The sequence below is a fragment of the Ammospiza nelsoni genome, chromosome Z (assembly GCF_027579445.1).
Source record: "Ammospiza nelsoni isolate bAmmNel1 chromosome Z, bAmmNel1.pri, whole genome shotgun sequence".
Classification (NCBI taxonomy): domain Eukaryota; kingdom Metazoa; phylum Chordata; class Aves; order Passeriformes; family Passerellidae; genus Ammospiza; species Ammospiza nelsoni.
In genome coordinates, this window is record NC_080669.1 from 6,418,950 (window position 1) to 6,434,137 (window position 15,188).

At 47.6% G+C, this 15,188-nt stretch overlaps 1 pseudogene; it reads left to right on the forward strand.

The window, feature by feature from the left end:
- LOC132086438 (serine/threonine-protein kinase PAK 3-like) overlaps window positions 1-10,119 on the forward strand; it is a 52,401-nt pseudogene extending 42,282 nt beyond the window's left edge.
- Window positions 10,120-15,188: the final 5,069 nt, after the last annotated feature.

Consider the following 15,188-nt stretch of genomic DNA (forward strand, 5'->3'; position numbering starts at 1 on the left):
TTTTTCCCCTCAGAGCTGTTTTTCTCCTCCAGCCTTTTCTTCCCTGAAGGCCCCAGTTAATTCTTTAATTTTCTGCCTGTCTTAGAGTGGTGAAGTATTCCATGTTTTAGGTAGTGAAGAGAACATGAACTCTAGATGTGTCTCTCACAAGGGCTGAGCTCACCCAGGAAGCACCTGCAGAGCCAGGATGGAGCTGTGGGACAGGGCAGGGTGTCAGTCACTACTGAAAGACAAACAGGACATGGCACAAGCAGAGGGAGGCCCTCACCAGACCCTTGAGAAATGCCACAGCTTCCCTGTCAGCTGCCTGAGAGGCTGTTGGAGCTTCAGTCCCAGATGGCCCCTGATTGTAGGGCCAGGGTCACTTTGGAATCTGTGCCTCCCCTCAAACAGAGAACGACCCAGGAGAGAGCAGCACAGTGCTTTGGGAATGTGTGAGCCCAGCAGTCTTTGAGTCTTGGCCCACAAAGTTTGTATGGGAAGCTGAAACCCATCTTCTCTTGCTTTCTGTGCAGGTGCTTCTAGAGAAAGAGCAGGAGCAGACTGCTTCATCAGAGATGCCATGGCAGACTCAGGGAGAGCTGTTCCCAGCCCAAGAGCAGGAAGAGCAGCTCGGGCAGCAGGTGGAAGAGCCACAGGAGAATGGCCAGGTAAGCCTGACTGGCCAAGGCTCAGAGGGAAGGGCAGGGAGAGGGCCATAAACCAGAGCTCTGGAGACTGAGGAGGCCAGGAATCCCACAGGCACTGGAAGTACAGAGCCTTGGAATCTGCAGAGATCAGTCCTGGGACAGGAGGTTTGCAATGGAAGCAGATGTGGGTAGGGAAGCAGAAAGAAGTGGCTGAATAAATGTGATTTTGGGGCTGCAAGAGGAAAAAAACCGATGCTGATGGCAGTTCCCAGTCACTTGCTCTGCATTTGTGTGTACAGAAGATCAAGGCAGAGCCACAAGCAGAGCTGCCTGAAGCTCAGAGTGACATCATGGACGTGAAGAGAAAGAGCAAGGAAGACATGGGAAGAATTCAAGAGGAGAATCTCAATCAGCAGAGGGGCGATCAACAAAACCAGGTGAGTGAAAGAGTGGCAGACACCCACCCCATGAAACATCCTCTCTCTTGTTTTTTAGAGAAGATGAAGACACAGCTGAACGCAGAGCTTCAGACAGCTCAAACTCGGATGAAGGCAAGGCTGAAGAGGCTGGAGGATGAAATAAAAATCATCAGAGAGAAACTTAATCCCCTCCCTCAGTCTCTACAAAAGCGAGTGAAAGAGGGATGCAGTCACTGCAGTCACCAAAGTGGTGTTTTCTGCCCTTCTTGCCTTTCCAGTGCAGAGCAGCAGGGAGTGGGGTGATGCCTCTGACTGCAATCCTGCTGTAGTGTGTATCACAATCACTCTGAAGGGCATTTCTGGGTGTGCTCAATCTCTTCTGCTGCCCTGGATAGAGGGACTTGTCCTTTGGCCTTTTGGCCAGCAGTCATCCAAATTGATTCCTCCTGGCCTGTTCCTGCTCTCTTGGTTTCTTGAGGTGTTTTTACAGGGGAACATGGTGACCCAGATGGAGGATTGAAACAAGCTGTCTGTATCCCTTGTCAATCTGTTCTTTCCCTTTCCTCAGAGTCGATGACTCCTGGCTGACAGGAAAAAGCTGTAGTGTCTTTGTTCTGTTTCATTTGAGGAGCGAGTGTTGGCATCTCACCGGGCAGCCTGTGAAGATTATCAGCAAATCTCTGGCTCTGAAGGGCCCCAAGTTAGGAGTGAGGCACAGGAACAGTGCCCACCAGAAGTGCTACAGGTTGAGCATGACCTGATGGTGCAGGAAAAGAGAAGGCAGTGGGAGGAGGCAGAACTCTTAACAAGGAACTGAAAGTGTGTCTGCAGCTCTTGGAGGGGGAAAGGAATCCTTGAGAGGAAGTAGAATGGTGATTGTGGCAGTCATCCTTTGGAAAATCCATGAAAATGGAACATGAATCTGGCCATGAACTCGAGTAAAACTAGCCTTTGGTTTTGATCCATCCAGTTTGAGAAGTGGGCATCAGAAAAAAGCCATTTAAAAGCCATGCATGTGGCTGACAGCACATTTCTAAGGGCTTGCATTTCACAAAGGGATCTCAGGGTAATTTCTGCCAGCCACCTTTTTGACATCAACTCATTTCTTGTCCCAGATCTACACGGGCTCTTTCACCAAACCTGCTGCAGCAGCAGCAGCATCGTCTAAAGGAGCCTTTTCTCCCCGACCTGAGAAGTGGAGCCAGGGCAGTTTGTTCACCTCCCGCGCTGACCCAGCTGCTGCTCAGCAACAGGAGATCGAGGGTGACTCCCTGGAGCTGCTGCGTACGTCTGCTGTGTTTCTTGTCTGAGGGACAGTGCATTGTGTGCAGGTGTCAGCATAGCCGTACCAAATGTTTCTCCTGAGTTTGGTGTCACAGGCACATTCAGGAGTCCCATCAGGAACCACTGTACAAAATCAGTCTCTGTGCTGGCCACCTGTGCTGCAGACCTGTCTGCCTGGTTGTTGTTGTTGTTACCCAGCTGAGCACAAAGGGCTCAGAGCTCCAGGCACTGGGGCTGCCTTTTGTATCTCCTGGAAGCTGAGGTCTCTGCTTTAATGTCAGCATCTTGCATTTTGTTTCCCTCAGGGAAAATAGTAAACAAGGAAAATCCCTGGATGAAATATACCAAACTGGAAGATATTGGCAGTGGGTGAGTCCAACCTCAGTTACTTCTACATAACCATGGGCCAGGTGTTTTTCTGGTGGAATGTCTATCCACCCTGCAGTCAGGCAAGCTGCAAACAGACATCTATCCCCATGTTCCCACACTGGGGATAGATTGTCCCATCTCTCAGTGCTGCTCAGAATTTGTGTATTTGCTGCTCAGAAGGCACTGTCAGAGACACCTCCATGCTGCCAAAGTCTTGCCTGCAGCAGGGAACAGGACCTGGAAAATCTCATCTCTCAAGTGTGAGACACTTCTGTGTTAATTTCCTTAGCATTTTTTTATATCTCCAATTCATACTGCCATCCTAATAAAGAGGGAAGAAAGTTGCTTACCTGAAGGAGAAACCTACTCCCTGATAGCTGTCAGATAACAGTTCTCAGGAACATTTCTTTCTGAGAGTTTGCTGAAGGAAATACTCTGTGGTCAGGATAAAAACTGAACAGTTTAGAAACTGAAACCTGAGATGAAAGACGCAGCTTTATTTTTGAGCTGAGGCAGTAAACCCAAGAACTTCAGGAACAGGCCCAGTGCCTGCACTTGAGAGGAAAATCCATCATCTGTCTTCTGGCAGAGCTCTCCTGCATCCTGCAGGTTTTTGGCACTCATAGCAGAGACCTCCTGAGTGGGCTGGCTTTCCCTGAAAGATCTAAATGGCTTCTACTTTCCTCGCTGTTTTTTTTGTTTCTAGGACTTTTGGGGATGTGTGCAGAGCAGTTGACAATGCCACAGGAGGAGAGGTAAATGTCAACAGGCCCCGCAGACTCTGCTGCTCTTAGTGGCTTTCCCCTCTGGTGTGAGCTGTGGCTGGAGCTTTGGCTAGAGCCGTGCTGAAAAGGCACAAGAAGCACAGAGTGGTGCCAGCCTGCAAAATACATTTGGCACTTTGTCCTCCTCAGCTGCTGGGAGGGAGGCACGCAGGGCAGCGCTTCCTTTCAGAGAAGGACATGCTCACTCGCTCTCCATTGCTAAAACAAAGGTGGTGCCTTAGAGCACCTCACTGCTCTTTGGGGCTACAGCTTAAAGTCTTGCATTCTCATTTCTGGCTGCCAGCAAATCCATCTGAAAGTTACTGGTAGTTCCTTAGCCACCTGCAGTGCTGCACTTGGGAATTGCACATAGGGAGAGATCTGCAAGGTGTCCCTAAAAGCCCTAAGCCCTGCCCGTGGCCCAAGATGTATCCACAGAGTATTAAGGCATGGATTACTTCTTCTGAATCCCAAACAAAGCAGCAGAGAGTGTGGTCAGAGGCTTGGGGGTGATAGTTTAGACACCACTGTTACCAAGTGGTCAAGACAAAACGTCAGTGGCCCCACGTGTCCTGTAACTGTCCCCCGAGGGAGCAGAGAAATGGGCTGTTGGAATGTCAGTTCCTAATTACTGCAGTGCCTAATCACAAGGCAGTTTGGCACAGCTCAGCTGTGTCATTGCAAAATCACTCGCTCCATGTGCGCTGTGGTCTCGTGCCACCAACTTCTCAAGTTACTGATTTTCAATGTCATTTTAGGTGGCCATAAAGAAAATAAATCTAAAAGGACTGAGGAAGAAGAAATTGAAAGCAAATGAACTCATGGTCATGAAAATTAATAGGAATCCCAACCTGGTCAACTATTTAGACAGGTGAGATTTTGTGAATGTTTCTTTACATATAGCAAACATGCAAGGTAAAATCCCACTTGGTCAGTGGCAGAAAATAGAGCTGTAATTATTGGCCAATTATTATTGCTCTGCTCATCTCTAATGGATGGGAAGAGAGTCCATCTTGTCTGCATGAGTCTTCTCTGGCGTACATAGTTTGAAAATTACTCATAAACCTGGATCAGTCATATCTTACTAAATCAATAGCCTGTAAGTTCACAGCCACCACTTTGTTTTGGGGCTTGATTTTTTTCAAGTGTCTTTTTCCATCTGGATAAACTAACATAAATTTACCATGGATTGTGTCCCCTCTTTTCCATTGCTGTGCATGCAAGGAAGACTCTTGGGTTGAAGAGGATAATAACAAAATTCCAGAAATTTCTGGAAATTTCTGCTTATTTCCAGAAACACTATGCCTGACATATTTTTATCTGGGCTGTTACTAAACTGCACTTTTAACTTGCTAGCCATCTAAGACATCTCCTTTTTCACAGCTGTGCCTTTCTTCTTCTGCACAGATTGCAAACAATGCACAGCTGAGAGGTAATGTCTATTCCTTTGATTCTGTCCTAGTCACAAAGGAACCTGAAACAAGAATCAAGGAAGGGCACAACCTAGCAATGCATGTTCATCTCCACACCCTTGTTTCCTTCTTCCAGCTACCTTGTGGGTGATGAACTCTGGCTAGTAATGGAGTTCATGGATGGAGGCACTCTGAGCGACATCATCAGCAAGACTTGCCTGTCTGAAGACCAGATGGCAGCCATCAGTCGGGAGGTCAGCAATCCCATCTGTGTTTCTGAGGGCACGATTGTCTGGGAAACAGGGGCTCAGAACAGGAGAGGTTTCATGTGCCAAGCTTTGTTTCTGTGTGGCTGGTATGCTATGGGAGAGTAGAAGCACTTCAAGTGAAAGGCCTGCCAGTGCCCCTGCACTCCCTGTACTCAGGTCCAGTACTCTTATCTCCTGCTGTTGTATTCTCGCTCTGGCTCATGTATTTGTATTTGCTGTTCTCCACTTTGCCTCTCTAAATGTTTTCCTGGAGTCTGTCTTCACTGCATTCCTTGCCTGTGAAAGCAAAGGTGCTGGTGGCAGGATTTGAAACAAGCATCAAAGAAAAAAGTCCTTTCTCACAGTCCTCATCTAAAAAGATAGGAGTGCAGCCAAAATGCTCTTTACTTCAGGAAGGTGACCGATGTGATACTTCCAAGTCTGTGCTGAGGCCAGCAATAAAACCTTTGTCATGCAGCCTCCCACCCAAAAGTGATCTGCTCCACACCAAAGGGAGGGACTTTTTCTTTCTCAGCAAAACCCTCATTTGTCTTCTGCATGGAGATAGCACATCCACGGCAGCAGCAGTCATCCTGGCTGGTTTGCAGGGGACAGTCTACAAGAGCAGGTGCTGTTGCTCTTTCAGAAGCTGACGTGCCTTTCCTCAGAAAGGTCCTGCTCTGCAAGTGTTGGAGCAGCAAGCTCTTCCTCTCAGTGGCACTGTGTTCTGCCGTTACTGCCCATTCCCCTGGAGAGGGAATCTTTTAGATTCTTTGTTTCCTTTCTTGTGTGATAAAATCCCATCACTTATTTTTGCCCTCCTCTTTGTTTTCTTGCTCAGTGCCTGCGAGGACTGGATTTTCTCCATTCAAACCATGTGATCTATCGAGATGTGAAGAGCTGCAACATCCTTCTCAGAACCAATGGTTCTGTCAAGCTGGGTCAGTATATTCTTGGTCAGCTGCAGCATTCCAGGGATGTGGGTGTGGGGCTGCTTTGAGTGACTGCCAGCTCCCCAAAAATGGTGCTGGTGGCAGTGCAGGGACCCCTGCTGTGAGCTGAGGGCACAGTTGCAATGTGCACAGGGGTATGAGAAGGAACCACAAGCAGTCAAGACTGCTCTTGGTCTGTGTGTGTCCCTTCCAGAGGGAGGGAGCTACAATCTAAAGCTTCAGGGGAATAAAGTCCACTGTTGGAGGGAGTGTTAAAAAACCTGGGTATTTTTGGATGTGGCCAATTTCATACTACCTTGGCTAAAGCCCGAAGGAAACCGAGTGTGAAAAGTTCTCTGGGAGATTCAAGAGCACATTCTTAGACTGAGAATGGGGAATTCTTTTGCTTGTTTTCCTAATTGGAACTGGCTTTCATGGTTTGTTGTTTTCCCCACAGCTGACTTTGGCCTCTTTGCTCAGCTCAGCCCTGGGCAGAGCAGACGGAGCTCCGTGGCCGGCACTTCTGGGTGGCTGGCGCCTGAAGTGGTGACAGGCCAACCATATGGCCCCAAAGTGGACATATGGTCTTTTGGGATCGTGGGCATTGAAATGATGGAACGAGAAGTTCCTTGCAGGAATGCAACTCCTGTTTTGGTAAGGAGCAAATACTCACTGATCCCACTGTCTTTCTCACCTGTCCCATGTTCTGTGTGCCATTGGACAAAATCCCATTGCCATCTGCTGGCCCCACTTCCACCAAGGTCCCCTTCTAAAAATGTCCCTGCAGCACATCAGCATCCACTATAGATTTGGTTGCATCAGAAGGGAAGTGGCAGTTCAGAAACCTAACCAGTTCAGAAAGTTGCCATTTTGGCCTCCAGTCATGCCTGACATTTCTCATTTGCTTTTTGAACCCTGTTGGAGCTGTGGCTCTTAAGGACAAGAATTTTTCAGTGGAACGGTTGGATGTGTGATAAATATCCTTTGAAATGGAGGTTGAGTCTTCCCAGTTACAATTTTACAGAAAAAGAAAAAGTGAAAAAGAAACAACCAACAAAGCAATGCCCAAGCAGTTCTGCTTTCTTTTCCCTTTTTGAACCACAGCACATCAAATTTCCTCCATACTGTAGCATCTTTTCCAAGTCCTTGTGGATCTTTGAAACTTTCAGTTTTTCAAGTCATCTGTACATTGTTCAGTCATGTGTGTGGGATGCCTGGATGTGTTTAGGATGTGTATTTCTCCAACTGCAGTTAGAATTGTACACCAAACCCTTGGTTGTTTCTTGTTACTTTAACAAGTTGATGAGCTTGCAGTCAGGTGCCTGGGCTGGGATCCAACGTGGGCAGTTGACGCCAGTGCTGTGTTTCTTTACCACAGGGGCAGGGCCATCCCTGGCCTGCACAGTTCTAATGACAGTGAGGACTCCAGCTCCCCACCATGGCCAGTGGCTGAGCAAGCTGCAGAGGGACAGGATAAAACCCCCTTTATGACCTCTGGTGGTGTGGGAAAAAGAAAGAAAGCTGTCCTAATTATTTATAGTCAGGCAGAATGTGTTTGTTGTTTAAGGCCTGGAAATTTTCCTTTGGTTGAAGAGGATAATAACAAAGTCTCTTTGGTCACCATCTATTTCAGTGCCACCAGCACAGAGATGTCTGCATTGTGATGGGCATTTTTATGGATACCAGGCTGCAGCCTGGGGTCATGGAGATGCTGCCAAACCTCCCATTTCTTACCCAATACTTTCTGCAATGGGAACACCTTTAATGCATAGACTTGAGCATCCAAATGAGCAGAGAGTGACCATAGGCATGGCACTTCTTCTGATTTGACCATGAAAAGGTTTCCTTTTGCCACATAAAGAAGCAAAAATGTGCATTGAGAGACAGAGCTACAGGTGGCTCCTGTGCACCCAAGCAGGCATTTTCATCTCAATATATTTGTGCATGCATCTTAATGTGTCTGTGTTGAATATCAGATTCTAAATGTTTGTTTTCTTTTCCTGAGGAATAACTGGTGGATTTCCTTTCTTTCCTTCCACTTACCACTGTTTTCTAGAAGAGGAAAAGAAGCTCAATGAGATTTGTTTTATGGCAGTTGTGTTTCAGGGACCAACAAACACTGCAGAGATGCCTTTCATGTACTAATCCTTGCAAATAGTAGAGTTAGTATAGCCAAGTCCCTCTTCCAAAAAGCCTGTTAAGCTGGTGTGAATCCTCAGGGAAGCAAACATGCTTTGGTTGATGTAGTTCCCACTTACTAGGTCAGTCAATGAAATCAGCTGCCAAGGAAAGATCAGCAGGATGGTGGAAAAGCTGTGGCTGCATCAGGGTCTGGGTTTTTGGTTGGTAAAGGAAAGTCATCTCTGGGTCTCTGCCAGGGCAGGAACTGCCACTGCAGAATGGAGCTTAACCAATGGGATCAGGGAGAGCATCTAGAGATGTGAAAGTAGCAGGTGCAGCCTGGTGTTTCCTTTTTCTGTAGGCTCAGCTGACAGCCAGGGGAGAGAGACCACAGCTGCGGCAGCCCAACAGATTCTCGTCTTGCCTGCGTGACTTCCTGAGCTGCTGCCTGCAGACAGATGAGCAGAAGCGCTGGTCTGCCAAGGAGCTCCTGAAGGTAAAATGTGAAGGGGCTGCAGGTGAAACAGGCTCTGAGGGATGGGCTCCTTCTCCACTCAAGTCCAAGGCATCAGCTGAGCCCCCTTCCTCCTCACCTCCACTCTTGCTGCTCTTCAATTGAAAATGGTGAGGAATCCTAGACTGGGCTGGGCTGGCAGGGACCTGTGAAGGTCCTCCGGTCCAAAATCCTGCAATGAACAGGGACATCTTTAAAGTGATCAGGTTGCTCAGAGCCCTTTGCCACCTGACCTGGAATGGGGCACGTACAAGCTCTTGGGACAGCCTGTGCCAGTATTGCACTAGGCTCTGAGTAAACAAGTTCTTCCTTAGACCTACTCAGACTTGATCCCCATTTTGATTAAAAATATTCATCACATTCTATTGTAACTGGAACTGTTAAAAAAGGTGTCCCCACTTTCTTCAAAGCCACTCTGAAGTCTTGGAAAGTGGCAACAAAGTCTCCCTGGGGCCTGTTCTTCACAAAACTGAAAACCTCCACCTCTCTCTGCATTTCCTGAGAGGAGAGGTGCTCTGTTTCCTGACTGTTTCTGTTGCCCTGTTTCGTAATTTCCTGGGGTGCTTCATTTTATCTAATGGCAAAACAATTGAAGTAGAGCAATGCAGGGTACAGAGTCATGAAAAGGTGGTGGAGGAACCCAGGGAAGCTAGTCCCAGCTGAGCAGTGAGAGATTTGGCTGTGGGCAGCAGGGGCTGTGGGGGGCTCACTGTGAGCCTCTGAGGGGCCCTGGTTTGTGCCCCCCAGCCCACCCTTAGAGGTTTCTGCCTCGCAAACAGGGACAGCTGGGAGGGAATTGTCCCAGCCCCATCTGCTGCCTGGCACGCTCAAGCAGACGGGAACTGTGCCATGGTTACTGCCAGGTTGTGTGTCAGAGAGGGAACTGCAGGGCCCAGTGCCACTGGGCTGGCCCTGCTGGGAAGGAAGGTGCCATCCAGCACACGAGGGGCCGGGCATGAAAAGGTAGACACTGCTCTGTCTCCCTGTGGGAATCAGCACAGTGCCTGTCTTGCAAAGGCAGGGACCTATGTGAATCACTGGATTTTTCTGAAAGGAGGAAACCCCAGGGACAGAAGCACCATTTCTAGAGCACCTGCAGGGCAAAAATCCGAGCAAGGTGAAGACATCACAATAAACAGATGAGTGGGATTCTGGGCCAGGTTTGCCTGTGATGGCAAGGTCATGCACATGATGACTGGGGGAGCAGATGGTCCCATTGCTGCTTTTTCTGGGTCTTTTAGGACCCAGAGGAATCCTGATTGAGTCTCCAAAGCACTGAGCTTGGAAAGTCATGGTTCAATGTTCTTTGTTGTTTTATTTCCTGTGGACAGCATCCATTTGTATGTTTAGCCAAATCAGCATCCAGTTTGGCACCACTCATCCACTCAGTGAAGATGAAGAAGGAGGAGTGGAGAAGAAGAATATAATAATCAAGTTGCTATCTCCATAAACAACTTAGAGTAGGATTGTAGAGTAGGACTCTAGAGTAGAATTGTTGAGTAGTTTTGGATTATAGAGTAAGTTTTTAGTATAGGTTTATAGAGTAGGATTATTATTAAATAAAGTTTCTGAAACATCAACTCATTCGGAAGATTCCCCTCCTTCGGACCCCTTCAGACAGCTCAGCATTTTCTTCTGAATGACCACTTGTTTTTTACTGGTGCTAAGTCACACTTATGGCTTCTTTGGTGTGGTTCGTAAGTGGAGAAGGTTCTTCTTCATTCATCCTCTCCAGACCACACTGCCTTTGGAATACAGCTGTCAGGATCCGTCCTAGTGAATGGATGACCTGATGGTTCGTAGGAGTGATCTCAGAGTGCAAAAACCAACACGGTACAAGGGGGTTTTGCAGTGATAGTCAAAACAAATGCAATTTTATTGAAATAACCACAGCAAAAATGTGATAGAGGGATTAAGGGAGAGAAAAAGATAGAGACAGTGAAAGAGAGGGAAGAGAGAGAGGGAGGGGATATAGCTACCAACACAGAGACAAAGTCCTTTGGTCCAGTCCAGTCGAGGGTCCGTCTGCTACGCTGGTGAGATCTCAAAGGCACGGCTGAATTGCACACCAATTATACCTTTTTTTGTTGGGGGAAGAGAAAGTAAATGCAACCGAAACAAAGGATAGAAAGTTGGGGGTACACAGAGTCCAAACTAGGCAGCAGGCAAGAACCACTGATTTCTTGCTCCGGTGGTCACAACCTGCAAGCAAACATCTCAGCTTGGTCAGCTTGCCTGCCCCACACACCTCCCCTGGGCTGGGGGTTTCAGTCCCAGTCCTTGGAAGGAGCAGAGGGGCCTTTTCACGTCTCACTCCTTGATGGAGAGGCTTCTTACATCTCAGTCTGTCTGTCACGGTGGTTGTAAAACAGGTGAGGGTCTTTGTTGGAATCCATAAAGTTAGAGGGTTTTTAGGAAATGGTCAAAAAAGTATAGGCCTCAGACTGAAGTTTTGTTAGCATTGCAAATACAGCAGAAAAGTTTCCCAAGCAGTAGAGCATACGTGACAAATAACAATAGGCCTCTGTAGAATTGGCTTTAGGATGGCAACAAGGTTATTTAATGTATATCTTTAGATTAGCATGAATAGAGCTCTGTTCTTTGTCTCTTATGAACCAGTCTTTGTTTTAACAACCGTTACGTGTGTTTTATAAGATTGGATAGAATGCTTGTCAATATGTGTTGTTCTATGTATGATTGGCTGAAATCTAGACTGAGATGGTTTTATGTCATTCTGTAATACCCCACCTTCCTTGGCATTCCCTGTGGATCAACGAGCTGTTAACATCCTGTCTCCATTGTCTAACAATGTCTTGAGACTGATGTGCAAAAAATTAAAAAAGCTCTTGTCACTGGTCTGGATTGTCCAGTGTTGTCCATATCTGGATGTAACTGCCGCGGCAAGTGGGTTCCTTTTTTAAAACGTGGGTTCCTGACACAATTGGACATATATACCCTTCCCCCACAGGTCTTCTGTGGGAGACCACCTGAAACTCAGGAGAAGTCCAGCCAGTCCAAGAGATGGGACAGCTTCCAAAGCTGCTGTTGTTGCAAACGGGGCACGGTGCCCCCTTCTTAGCATACAGCAAACACACTTGTGAAAACAATAGCTTAACACTGAGCTTTCAGGTTTCAGGGCCTTTGACATGTGACTTTTCTCCTTCAGAGCCAGATGTTCTAGATGGGGGGTCTTCTCTTCAGTGGTCTCCCAAGGACGATCGTGAGGCAGATGAGGGAAAATTCAGACAGACGCTAACAATGGCCCACTGGCTGGTTTTGGCACAGCTGTGGTATTTCTAGTTGAGACAGAAAAGGTAATACCATTTGGTGGCAAAACCAAATGAGGGGAGAGGCAGCCAAGACATCCTGTGTGGATTCAGTCCTTCAGTCGTGACTCAAAAGTTTGAGTTCCTGCCACTTGGATTTGTATCCCTAAATGCAATGTCTTTGGCAGAAGGAGAGCCTTGCTCAAGTGAGAAAGCAGAAAGATCAGAGAGGGTGCTTGGGAAGGTCTCCTGTGGTGCAGAACTGTCAGCGCCTGGGAGGTGAGAGCAGGCCCGGCCTTGGTCGGGGTGGAGCCCCAGCAGAGCCCCGGCAGAGGCCGGAGCAGGCTGAGCCCCGCAGAGGCAGGCTGGAAGGAGGCCCTTGGAGCTGCAAGAGGCAGCAGCCGGGCCCTGGGTGCCTGTTCCCGGCAGTGGGCGAATCCTCCGCTCTCAGAGCCCAGGTGGCAGCTGGCTGCTGCCGAGGGGAAGCGCAGCCGTGCTGGGCACAGCCCAGCCTGGAGGCATTGGCTGTCTGCAGTGTGCCCAGGAGCAGAGAAAGGCCCAGGGCAGCCAAGGGTTGCTGGGCTGCCTGAGGATTCCTCCTCTTCTGCCGGCTGCCCTGCAACTCCTGGCAAAGGTCAGCAGCGTGTGCAGCACTCTGGGCACCGGGGCAGGGAGCCGGGCTGCTCGGCAGGCTGGAGCACAGGGCAGCTCCTTCAGGCCCGGCTCTTGTGCCAGGGCAAGCGAGGCCAGCGTGAGGCAGGGACAGCTTGGCAGGGCACATCTGCAGGAGCCAGCGCCTCACGCAGCTCTGGGAGGAAGCGCCTGCAATCCTGCAGTTCTGCACTGAGCCAGAGCAAAGGTGTGAGATGCAGAGTGTTTTGCAGGAATATTCAGGCCAGCCTGCTTTGTGTTCTCTGGCACACAGCAAGCGCTGTGCAATGCAGCTCTGAGCTGTTGGGAGAGAGGGAATCCGGGATGTGCCTGAGGGTTTTGTCTGAGTAGTTATTTGGAAGGGAGCAGAATAATTTCAGTAGGGAATCTATGTTTGCTTCATTAATTTCAAAAATAAAATTGTAACGTGTCAATAGCACTTGCAGGACTTCATGACAAATGTTTTGTTTGATTCCTAGAATAGGAAGAAGAGGCGCTGGGAAAATATTTAAGTGTAACCAATGGGGCTTAGTCTTGTGAATTCCTTTAGCTTTAGCAGGCAGTGCTGAACCCTGTATTCCGTCATTGCAGTGCTTAATGTGTGCAAGTGGCTTTCTTGGCCTTGAGAATAGAGAGAGTGTTCCTTCTAAGAACATAGCTGAAACACATTTAAGGGAAAGAAAGTGTTTTTAGGAGGCTCTTGACCAGAAAAGGAGAATTTGAGGAATGGGATATTTTGCAAATAACTATGGCAGGAATGGAATTGTGTCCGAGGCCCTGTCATATTTGATCTGTGTTTGAGCAGGTCAATGAGAAATGAAGAAAAGGGTATTGTTCAATGGGTAGGAACTTAACCTTTGAATGAGAAACAGAGTATTGGTCAATTTGTGAGTATTGGAATTAATTACCAATATAGCCAGAAGGGATGTGCCTGGGCTTGTCTGGCCCTTGCTGCATGACTAAAAGGTGGCAACTGTGGTGTTTTTACCTCAGACACACCTTTGGCTAAGATGGATGCTGCAGCTGGGTGCTAGAGACAAGTCCAGACATGCAGGAGCTCAGGTTTACCTTGGTGCAGAAGCTTTAAGGCGAGGACGAAGGAAAGGAGTCGGGTTCTGCTAGAGGGTTTCGATCCAGAGCTTTATTCCTGGCCCACAGGCCTCTGAATCCAATAACAGCTCTAACAGAACCTCTTGAACCGCGTGGTTGCTGTTCCTTTTAACCCCAGGGAGAGGGGGAGAGAAGGGGTAGGGATCCCACCAACCAGGTAAGGGGGGAGAAGTCACAAGGGACAAATGGCACCTGGATGGCCCAATGTCCTCCAGGGGTGTAAGGCATCTTTTGAACTCTACCAATCACTCAATGCCCTTCTGGAATGCCAGGACTGAGAGACAGTGCTCAGCAGGGGTCATGGTGGGGGAAAGGAGAGGTGATTGACACACCTGGGAAAGAAATCTACAGGGAGAAACCTGAGGTATCTGAGGCAAACCATGACATCACACCACAACACATGGGTAGTTAATCTTTGAAAGAGGAACAGTGCATAATGGAGCCATTGTTGCCATGTGGTTGGTGTCGTGAGCCATCGTGGTGAAGCACAGAATAAAACTTGCCACTAGTTAAAGTTAGAAGTTGGTGTGTTTATTACAGCAGCAGGCACACAATGAATCTTCACCTAATGACAAGTGCGAAGAATCACAGGCTCTGGCTCTTCATCTAAAAACGTCTTACATATTCATATAATTCCCAAAATGTCTGATACATTTGCATTAGCTAACCCACCTACCCCCACTTTAAAATGTGTTATAATTGAGTTCAAAGTTCCGTCACATTTGTGGATTCTTTCACTTCAAATGGGTTGGTGGGTTTTGAAGTGAGGAATGGTCTCCTTCTGATGAAAGACAGAAGACATCTTCCTCAATTTGACCTCTTTACTTATGCAGGCTTTCACAGCCCTTGGCTTTAGCTGAAGTTTTAGGGCCCAGGTGCAGGCTACGGTCCTCCTCTTTGTCACAAAGAAATCTGCATCCCATCCTGCTTCTTTAAATATAGTAAAGACAGGCAAGTGATATATTACCCTAGCCTTAACTACTTTACCTGCTAAAAATTACCTATCCCTTATTATTTCTACTCTTCTTGCTATACTCTCCCCCCACCATACTAAATCTAGTAAACTTTTAATTCTTTCAGTTTTGTTAAATCCTTGATTCATTCCCCCCTTTTTCTATAGGGTTAGTAAATTCTTTTACTAATACACCGTTTCTTCCTCATCTAACCAAGTCATACAGTAAGTATCTTTGAAGGCTATTCCATATGCTCTTGGCAATGAATTCAAGACTGCCATTAGTTGTAGCATCCTCCAATTCCAAATAAGTGTTGCAATGGACAAAATTAAGCTTCTGGCAGCTAAAAGGAGCAAAACAATAATTGGAGGGATTAGGACATTAAGTATACCTGTTGCTTTTGGTGACCATCCGAAAAGTACATCCCACCAATGATGACTTGCTTCTTGCTTTATGTTTTGCAGAACCCTGCTAATTTCTTTTGCATCCTGATGAACAGTTATTAAAATTTTCTCT